The sequence below is a fragment of the Rattus norvegicus genome, chromosome 4 (assembly GCF_021556685.1).
Source record: "Rattus norvegicus strain SHRSP/BbbUtx chromosome 4, alternate assembly SHRSP_T2T, whole genome shotgun sequence".
Taxonomy (NCBI): Eukaryota; Metazoa; Chordata; class Mammalia; order Rodentia; family Muridae; genus Rattus; species Rattus norvegicus.
In genome coordinates this window covers 4,953,699-4,963,970 of record NC_141537.1, presented here as the reverse complement: position 1 = coordinate 4,963,970, position 10,272 = coordinate 4,953,699, and the positions used below count along the sequence as shown (strand labels likewise).

General features: G+C 45.0%; 2 pseudogenes; both read left to right on the top strand.

Moving 5' to 3' along the window:
- Positions 1–1,734: 1,734 nt before the first annotated feature.
- Positions 1,735–2,639, top strand: LOC147994651 (18S ribosomal RNA; annotated as a pseudogene; the record flags this gene model as incomplete).
- Positions 2,640–3,716: 1,077 nt separating this feature from the next.
- On the top strand, positions 3,717–3,861 carry LOC147994650 (5.8S ribosomal RNA; annotated as a pseudogene).
- The last annotated feature ends 6,411 nt before the right edge of the window (positions 3,862–10,272 follow it).

Genomic DNA, 10,272 nt, shown 5'->3' with positions numbered 1-10,272 from the left:
GCAGCTCCAGCATGGGGCTTTTATAGGGTTTGGGGAAGCAGAAGCGGGTGTACAGAAGCAGATGCATGGTTACAGGGACTTGATTGGTGGATTCAAATGAGGCGCAGATGCAGGGTTACGCAGCAAAGGAGTCCGGAATGTCAGGGGCTAGGGGCTTATCCCTTCCTGCCAGATGGCCTATGAGTCAGTTCCGATACCTCGGGCTGGTTCTGCATTCCTTCTTCCTTATCTTTGTGGTCTGTCAGTTTTAACGGCGGGGCAGGCCCCACAGGGCCTGGGCATGCCTGGACCTGCCCAATCCTGTTTCAGTTCTGAGTCTGTGAATTTTGAAACTTACACTTTTAACTTCATATTTTTAAACCTTAAATCTGTATAATTTTCTTTTCAATGCAACTAGGATTTGTTTTAGTGACTTTGTGTTTTGGACTGATGTCTGCTAATGGGATCATAAAATAAGACTTAAGTTGAATCTTTCAACCTTCTAGAAAATGTGGAAAATAATTTTATTCTAATACCCTCATCTTTGAGACACAGGACATCATATATGAAAGGACAGAAAGATTCTGCCATAAATATAGGCATCCTGAAAGGTTAATTCTTTACAACCAATAGGTCCAGGTAAGAACTAGGTAGATAAATATTAGCAAAATGATTGTACGTTGTAAGGTTAGTTTATATAAGGAAGTAGCCATGTTTGAAGTGTCATATAATTGAGGGCCAGATAAAGTAGTAATTCAAAGAAAAAAGTGACAGAATGTATCACAGATAAAATGTGCCCAATTCACATGAGAACAGCTTAGGAATAAGGGAATGCACAAGAGTAGGAAAAGAGAGACAAAAATAAACAAAAGAAAGACAGAGAGAAGTAGAGTAAGAAAGAGAATTTGTGGTGTGTGGCATGTGTTTACAGAAGTTTTCTGGACATGTTTTTACAGATTCAGGTTCTGAGAGAACAACTATTCACTGGGGAAAACAGAAAAAGCTGGAGAATTAGAAGGATCCAGAAGATTGTAGCACATTGTCCAAGTTAATGTGAGTCCAAGCAGAACATCTCATGAAGATGGCAAGAGAAACCATATTGAATCAGTCAGCTTGGAAGGCTAGAAGCTCCTAGTATTAGGTCTATAAATAGTAGAACAGAGGGAAAAAATACTCTGGCCTCAGCCTAAAGGACGTATTTGCATAGCTTGGGTAAGACTCTTATCTCATCACTTTATCTAAGAAAAGAAAAGTGACATTCACTTAGAAAGACATACAGACAGACATACAGACAGACAGACACACACACACACAGAGACACACAAACACACAAACATACAAACATAGAGTGGTGTGGGGAGGGAGGGAAGAAGAGAGGGAGGGAAGAAGGGAGAATGCTTGCAGTCAACCATTGAACTCAGAACAAGGTTCCAAAGAGAGGAGTTACAGAAAGAACTGAAGTAGTTGAAGGGGTTTGCCACCCCATAAGAAGAACAATATCAACCAACCAAACCCCTGCCCTCGATATTCCATGGACTAAACAACCATCCCAAGAATACACAAGGATGAGCCTATGGCTCCATCTGCATATGAAGCAGAGGATGTCCTTTTCAGGCACCAATGGGAGCAAATGCCCTTGGTCCTGTCAAGGCTTGATGCCCCAGTGTAGGGAACTGTCAGAATGGGCAGCTTGCAAGGAGTGAGTGGGTGACTGAGGAATTTCCCTCATAGAACAGGAGGCATGAGGGGAAATAATAGCTGGTTTCTAGAGGACAAATCAGGAAAGGGGATAATATTTAAAATGTGAATTAAAACAATCCCCTCCCCCAATGAAAGAAAAAGAAAGAGAAATGGAGAAAGAAAAAGAAAAACAAATGGGGGTACATAACTGAACAGATTCCGACTGGGTTCGTGGTGGCGTTATTCCCATGATAGACAAGCATCTTCTGGGAAACCAAAGTCTTTGGGTTCCGGTGGAGTATGGTTGCAAAGCTGAAACTTAAAGGAATTGACGGAAAGGCACCACCAAGAGTGGAGCCTGCAGCTTAATTTGACTCAACACGCGAATCCTCACCCGGCCTGGACACAGACAGGATTGACAGATTGATAGGTCTTTCTCGATTCCGTGGGTGGTGGTTCATGCCTGTTCTTAGTTGGTGGAGTGATATGTCTGGTTAATTCCGATAAGGAAGAAGACTCTGGCATGCTAACTAGTTACGCGACCCCCTGAGCGGTCGGCGTCCCCCAACTTCTTAGAGGGACAAGTGGTGTTCAGCCACCTGAGATTGAGCAATAACAGGTCTGTGATGCCCTTAGATGTCCGGGGCTGCATTAGCGCCACACTGACTGGCTCAGCGTGTGCCTACCCTATGCAGGCAGGCGCGGGTAACCCATTGAACTGCATTGGTGATGGAGATCGGGGATTGCAATTATTCCTCTTGAACGAGGAATTCCCAGTAAGTGCCACTCATAAGCTTGCGTTGATTAAGTCCCTGCCCTTTGTACACACCACCCTTCGCTACTACCGATTGGATGGTTTAGTGAGGCCTGATCGGCCCATGGCCCTGTCGGAGGGCTGAGAAGAAGGTTGTACTTGACTATCTAGAGGAAGTAAAAGTCATAACCAGGTTTCTGTAGGTGAACTGGCGGAAGGATCATTAATGGAGAAGGCCGAGGGGGTGTCTGGTCCTTTCTTGGGCCTGTGTGAGTCCCTCCTCTCACTGGGAGGTGTGTCCCCGGGTCCCGGTTGCATTCATGGCCTGTGCCGCGGCCGCCAGCCAAGTGAGCATTTAGGGAAAGGCGGGGGTCGTTAAGGAGCGGTGCGGGGAGGGTGTCAGGTCTGGTCCTTTGAGGGACCTCCTCCATTCTCTCTCTCTCCCTTGCTCTTCTGCCTACATCCTTGCCTCCCTGCACCAGCCTCTGCCTCCACCACTGCTGCTTCTGCCACCAGCACCTCCCTTGCCCGCTGGCCAGCCAAGGCCCTCCGCTTACCGAGGTCATTGTGCCTCTTTCTGGACCGGCTCCGTGATCTCATCTCGTGTGCACTGGGGGGGGTGGTGGTGGTGGAGGGGGGCGGTACACGGTGGCCTGGACCCGCTCACTCTCCTCACAGCACCTACCGCCCCTCCGCCACATCTCTCCCGCTCTGAAGGTGCCAGGGTGTCTCTGTCGCGTGCAGGGGGTCCCTGTGCCACGGGTGGGCTCTCGCAGCCCGCCCAGCCTTTTGGGCCTCACGTGTCAGCCCCGCTCCTGTCTGGGTACCTAGCTGTCCTGTTCCAGCACCGAAGTTTAAAGACCCCCGGGGAGGGGTCGCCCTCCCACCCGTCGGTCGTCCGCAGGAGGGCTTCCCGTTTCCTCCCTCCACCTGGTGCTCCCTGAGACTCAGCGGGCACCCTCCTGCTGCCAGCGCTTCCAGAGGCGGCGGTCGTGGGGCCATGTCCTGGGCACCCTCTGGGTGCCCGTGGGGTCCCGGCCCGAGCGCCCGACTTGCCCGCCCATTGACTGGCCGCCGCTGGGTGCTGGGTTCGCGGCGTCCCATGTCCCGTGTGTTCCGCCTTTCTGTTCCCGACCCTGTCTTTTTTTTCTTTTCACATGTATCCTTTAATTTCCCGCTGGCCGGCCTGAGGTGGAGCCGCCTCGCAGTTGGCCCCTCTCTTCCAGTGCAGCAGGGGCGTGCGGGGGAGCTGGTGCTGTTGTTAGCACCCATAGGAGTCCGTTCACACCCCAGATACCGATAAGACTCTTAGAGGTGGATCACTTGGCTCATGCGTCGATGAAGAATGCAGCTAGCTTGGAGAATTAATGTGAATTGCAGGACACATTGATCATGGAAACTATGAACGTGAAAGACCCCCTCCCAGAAAGGGAATTGTACAAGTTCCCGTTCCTCCTGACCTCTCCACCCACGCGACTTTCTTCCCCCTCCACGCGTCCCGCTGTCGCCGTCCCCGCTCCTCCCAATGGGGGGGGTCGGCAGGCGCTCCAGCCGTGGGCGCGGGGTGAGGTGGGGGCGCCCGGGTGGGACCTGGGGTAGGGTTGGTGGGTGATGCCTCCCCTGTCGGTGACTGGCCAGTCAGACAGTTACACACAGACACACAGACACACACACACACACAAATACATATTTAAGTATTTAAAATGATGTTTAAAGAAACCAGTCTTCCTGTTTAACAGAGGTTTAAAGGGAAGTTGGTTGACAGAACGTTTTTGTGGGTTTTTATTCTCTTTTTTACCAAATAGGAGGTAGATCTGTTGCCCCTTTTATTAAAAGCCAAAGTATTAAGTGGCGAGCCGATGTTTCAACTTTTACTATTCTGTTCCTTTCACGAAAACCAGGTAGTGTTGTTTCTTTGACTTTTCCTTTTTGAAACAAAATGGAAGGAGCTCTACCAGTTGGCCTAGTTTCCCTGTTCCTTTTCCCTCTTCCACTGTATGCTCAATGAAATAAAGTAAATAAATGAAGTTTCTAGTTATTTATTTGTTTGGGAGAACCGAACTCTCTCTCAAGAGATATTTCCATTTCCCCACCACCACCACCACCACGCACACACAGGAGGCCTACTGCCTGTATGTGGGGGAAGGGGAAGGGGGGGACAGGAGCTAGCTAAGAGGGGGTGGGGTGGGGCTGGAGAATATGCATGTCCCTGAAGGTCTGTCAGGGAAATACTGCTTCTGCCCTAGCATGCTTTGCTTCAGTGCTGAGCCAGGCAGTGCCTCTTTAGGGGGGTGGGGCAAGTTTTCTGCCTGAAATCAGTGAGTGATGATTTCAGTGTGAATGTCTGACCCTTGCTGTCCTTTCAGTGCTCTCGCTCAGGGCAAATGACTGAAGAAAACCTTAGTTAGACTCACACCCAGCTGTTTGGAAATGGTAATGGAATTGATAGCACACCCTCAGGGAAAGAGGAAGACTCCCTTTGCTCACTCTCAAATCCTAGCCTCGCCCTGTTAGGTCTGGATTTCTAAGTAAGGCTGAATCTGGACCATATTTACAGGATTTGGCATTTCTGATTCATGATTAATGTTTAGTTAAATAAAGCTTGTGAAGGGCTGGAGAGATGCCTCCGAGGTTAAGAGCACTCACTGCTCTGCTCTTCCAGAGGTCCTGAGTTTCATTCCACAGAAACCATATAGTGGCTCACAACCCTCTGCAAAGGGATATCCCGTGTACTCTACTGCCGTGTGTGTATATGAAAAGGGCGTTAGTGTACTCATATAAATGAAAATAAATAAATAAACCTTTAAAAGAATGAAACAAAATGAAGCTTGCAAAGAAACTGAGCATCTTAAAATGCCAGGCACGTGTATCCACTCCTTTTATTTCTTTCGTGTGTGTAAAACATAACCACAGAGGTGGTTCCCCTTTTATTGACCTCTATAGCACAACTGGGACAGAAGTGCAAACTATCATCTACCTATCTGGGAGTGGAGTGGTTGGATACAGGGAGATGAAACATTTGCAGTTAGTAAAGTTGTGCTGTTGGTTTTTTTTTCCTTTCCTTTTTGGATAGATATCGGGAGCTTTTTTTTTTTTTTTAAAGTACAAATTTTGTATTCCATGCAACATTCTGATCATAGTTTCCCATCGCAAAGCTCTTTCCAGATCCTTCCTCCCCATCTGCCACCCCGTTGTACCCCAAGCCTGTCCTTATATGTGGTTGATGCATACCCAGGTGAATCTCCATTGGAGAAAGCATGATATTCCCATCTCCTATGACTGTCAATGGCAGATGACTTAAATGCCAGTGACTTCGGACTTGACTCCATTTTTCCCTTGGAGTACTGGGTTTGGATCTGTTGAACGAAGGTAGGCCCTGGGTTTTGAGACAAACAAACAAACAAACACACCAAAAAATATTTAAAGCAGGCAACAACTGCCTGCACGCCAAGAGACTGTTGATTCCTCTTAGGAGGTAGTACGATGTGAAACTTGCTTAATAAAGTAGAATCCACACAGCACAAAGGGAACACTTTAACAAATTATAAGGAAGACAGAGAGAGAGAGAGAAAGAGAGAGAGAGAAAGAGAGAGAGAGAGAGAGAGAGAGAGAGAGAGAGAGAGAGAGAGGGAGAGAGAGAGAGATCTGTTTATCTCCCTCCTCTAGTTTTTCAGACTAGAGAATTCATCTTCCTCTGTCTCTGGTACTGGTGGCTTTACTGCTATTTGAGGGGATTGGGATAGGGATAGGAAGAAAAAAGTCTTGAGTGCTGATTTTAAAGCTCTCTCTCTTTCTCTCTCCCTCTGCCCCTCACCTTCTCCTTCTCCCTCTCCCCCCCTCTCTCCACACACACACACACACACACACACACACACACACACACACAAACACACACACACTTCTTAGGATGAAAGAAAAAAAATGAAAAGGAAGGCACCCATGGTGATGCCTGACTTTGATCTCTCTTTGGTCTCAGCACTGGAGAGGAAGATAGGAAGGCCTATGTAGATGCAATGTGAAGAAGGCCTATGTCAGATTAGTTAATGGCAAGGTAACTGTTACCTAACTAGTCTGCCATTTTGTTGCAGTTACTAATATTATAAGGACACTTTCTTATTGGTTGTTTCTGCTGTTACTGCCGGAATTCATTACATATTCTGGTAGGTTCTTCTGTGTGATAACACACTCAGAAACCAAACACTGTAGAAGTCAGTCTACTGCTTTCTTTGTTGTCTAGTTACCTGCAATAATCCTGGACCTGAACCGAACACCCAGCAGCATTTCCCAAAACCATCCATGTATAAGCTTTTATAAGCTGGACCACCAACACTAGAGCGACAGTGCAGACAGAGACTATTTGGAACTGGACTTCCATTTTGAATTTTTGTTTGTGTTCTTGTTTTTTTTCTCCGGTCCTGTCCTGTTCTGTCCTGTCCTGTTCTGTCTTGTCCGTCCTGTCTGTCTGTCTGTCTGTGTGTCTGTCTGTGTCTCTGTCTTTCTGTCTGTAAATCCACACATGTAGTTCTTTCCACGTCTTATATTTCAAAACAAATAATGCTTGTTGTGCTTCTCATTTCATTCAAGGGTACTACTCTCTAGATCAGAGGAGCCCTCTTACAATTCTCCACAGGTAGTGATGACTGAGGTGTTCAGTGCGACTAAGCAGGAATTATATGGTTGTTGCCATTATGCTCGATCTTACCCAAGGTAGGGTTTCGGGGCATGGTTGCCAAGATGGCAAACAACAGACAGTGATTGAAGAGAAGGAACAATAACCTACAATTTTCCCTCTCTGTCACTGTTTCTCTGTCACTCCCTGTCTCTCTTCCCTCCTTCCCTCCCTCCACTCTCATACCTGAATAAACCTTGCAACTAAAGTAAATGTGCAGTGAAAAGAAGCCAGGTGCGGTGCCGCATGTCTTTAATTGCATCACTTGAGTGGTGGAGGTGGTTAGAACCCTGTGAGCAGGCTGCAGACCTGATCCAGGTACTGATTTCTAGGGCTTATGTGCAAAGACCCCCGACTCAACTAAAGAAATGAAGAAGATTAAAGAAACAGATACAATTAACTTGGAATAAACCATACAAACTAAGGAAAAGGGAAGACAGTATTGGGGTGGACTGGCTTACAGAGGAGGGGAAAACATTTATTTGCCAGTGCCTCCTCAGTTGAACACACACACACACACACACACACACACAGAGAGAGAGAGAGAGAGAGAGAGAGAGAGAGAGAGAGAGAGAGAGAGAGATAGAGAGAGAGAGAGAGAGAGAGAGAGAGAGAAAGAGAGAGAGAGAGAGAGAGCAATCAATCTGTTAATCTGTTTGTCTCCCTCCCCTAGTTTTTCAGACAGGGTTTCTCTATGAATTCCTCTGTAGACTGATGGCTCAGAGGGCAAAGCTGCTGGCTGTTAAAGGTCTAGGAAAAACATGAAGGCCTAGATGCAATGTGTAGGCCTGAGGGAACTGTTAAGGCCTAGATGCCCTGTGAAGGAGGCCTACATTCTGTATACATATATACAAACATATTCATATATATGAATATGTATGTGAATGTGTATACACTCAGGTATCCTTTATTTTATTAGCTTATTTTGAATATAATTTCCATGCTAATCAAAAAGAGGAAATTTTCTTTGGCATCGGATTCTTCTTGAACAAAAAATGGGTGTAAATAATCATATATTCAGATGTTATGTCTAATATTGAGAAGATATTCCCAGATATGGTGTTAATCCATCATAGTCCATGTGTGAACAGAAAAAAGACTTAGTAAGAATTTTGGCAAGTGGATTTTAAAAACTTATATAGGGTTATTAAGAGCAGTGGTAACATTTTTTAACTTGATATTTTATATATTTACATTGCAAATGTTATTCCCTTGCCGAGTTACCCACTCTCCCACAACCCACCCCCTGCTTCCATGAGGATGTTTTTCCTCCCATCCACCCACTCACACCTCAATAGCATACCATTCCCCTGCACTGGAGAAAGGAACATTCACAGGACCAAGGGCTTCTCCTCCTATTGATGCCAGACAATGCCATCCTCTGCTTCATATGCAACTGAAGCAATAGGCTTTTACATGAGAACTATTTGGTTAGTAGTTTAATCCCTGGGAGCACTGGTAAGTCTAGTTGGTTGATATTGTTGTTCTTCCTATGGGTTTGCAAACCATTTCAGCTCTTCCTACACTCCTTCATTGGAATCCCCATGGAGTTCGATGGTTGGCTTCAAGCATGCTTGTCTATATCAGTGAGGTTCTGGCAGAGTCTCTCAGGAGACATCCACATCAAGCTCCCATCAATAAGGAATTCTTGGCATCAGCAATACTGACTAGGTTTGGTGGCTGCATATGTGATAGATCCCCAGATGGGGCAGCATCTAGATGGCCTTTCCTTAAGTCTCTGCTCCACTCTGTTTCCCTGTATTCCCCTCCCTCTTGAGTGTTTTGTTCCCCCTTCTACAAAGGACTGAAGTGTACACATTTTGTTCTTCCTACTTCTTGAGCATCATATGGTCTATTAATTGTATCTTGGGTATTCAAAGCCTTGGACTAGTATATACTAACTCTGTTAATTCACTCAGGATGATATTTCCTAGTTCTATCCATTTGCTTAGGAATTTCATGAAGTCATTGTTTTTAAAAGCTGAGTAGTACTTCATTGTGTAAATATGCCACATTTTCTGTATCCATTCCTCTGTTGAAGGGCATCTGGGTTACAGCTTCTGGCTGGAGGGCCTTTGCGCTAGAACTCTTCCAGTCTGATGTCTCTCAGACATGCTCAAAAGTTTTTGTCGTGGGTGATTCTAGAATCCCATAAATCTGGATATAATATTTTGTGTAAAATTACGAAAGCATTTAATTAAATTAACATATAGCAAAAGTTAAAACTATGGATAAACTCTCTTCCAGCTTAATCTTTTCTTGGTTATTATCAGTATCTAAGATACATACTGGGTGACAACAGCAAATTAAGAATTATCCTGCAGTCCCTTAACCATTTTCTATGTATCTGTGGTGTTGTGTGTTGTAAGAATGTTGGTGGATGTGAGTGTGTGGTGCATGCCTGTAACTGTGTGGCTTTACCCATCTGTGCATGTGTTTTTGGAGTTCTGAGAAGGATTTCAAGCATCTTCTTTAGTGCTGTTCACTGTTCTTGACATAAGTTCTCTTGTTGAACTAGAAATTCAGTGTGGGATTGGAGAACTGGTCAGTGAGCCCTCAGGATTCAGAGGTAATAGTTATGTGTAGCTATCCCCTATGCCTGGCATTATGTATACATGCTGAATATTCACACCCAGGTCCATATGTTTCTACCCTCTGAGCAATTTCCCAGTCCTAGAGTGATGAATGTTTGCTTAAGGTTTGATAACAGACCTTAATTGTTTTCTGTTTTTGCTTTTGTTTGTAATTTTCCATAGGTAACAAGCAGGTGGATATTATAAAAGACACCTGAAAAGACCAGAAAATAAAAATAGGAGTACATGCATTACAAGCGATTCTATAAAACCGTATTTTGCATACTTACCTTGTGAAGCACAGTTGATATTTCAGGGTTTGCCTGTTATATAAACAGTATAGTTTGATATAAGGCCAGTTTAGACTCTTTAAATAGAAAAGAATAAGAGAGATACATCTCTTGAAATAGTATAGAGAATGTGATACTTTATCACATGAGAATTAAAACAGAGCCACATAGCCTTCAGCAGAGGAAATGAGGGAGAAGTGTGTATATACCTTTTGCAGCACAGTCTCTGGAATAAAACAAACATGGACATTTAAATAAATATATAGCAGTATAGAAGACTTCATTTCTCTTCCAATATTTGCAATTACATAGTCAAACATTATATCT